The sequence below is a fragment of the Penaeus monodon genome, chromosome 31, assembly GCF_015228065.2.
Source record: "Penaeus monodon isolate SGIC_2016 chromosome 31, NSTDA_Pmon_1, whole genome shotgun sequence".
In the NCBI taxonomy this organism is placed as follows: domain Eukaryota; kingdom Metazoa; phylum Arthropoda; class Malacostraca; order Decapoda; family Penaeidae; genus Penaeus; species Penaeus monodon.
Genome location: NC_051416.1, coordinates 24,929,378 through 24,929,585, shown reverse-complemented (window position 1 = coordinate 24,929,585; position 208 = coordinate 24,929,378).

Here is a 208-nt window from a genome sequence, read left to right as displayed (position 1 = left end):
CCCCCCCTTTGCCCTTTTCGGGGTTTTCCCCCCCCCCTTTTAAGAAAAGGTTTTTTTTCCCCGTACCAAAAAAATTTTTTTGGGGTTTTTAAAACCCCCCTTCCCCAACCCCCCCTTTTAAATTTTTTCTCCCCCCCTTTCCCCCCCCCTTTTCCCCCCCCTTTTTTTTTTTCCCCCTTTTTCCTTTTTTCCCCCCCCCTTTTTCCCC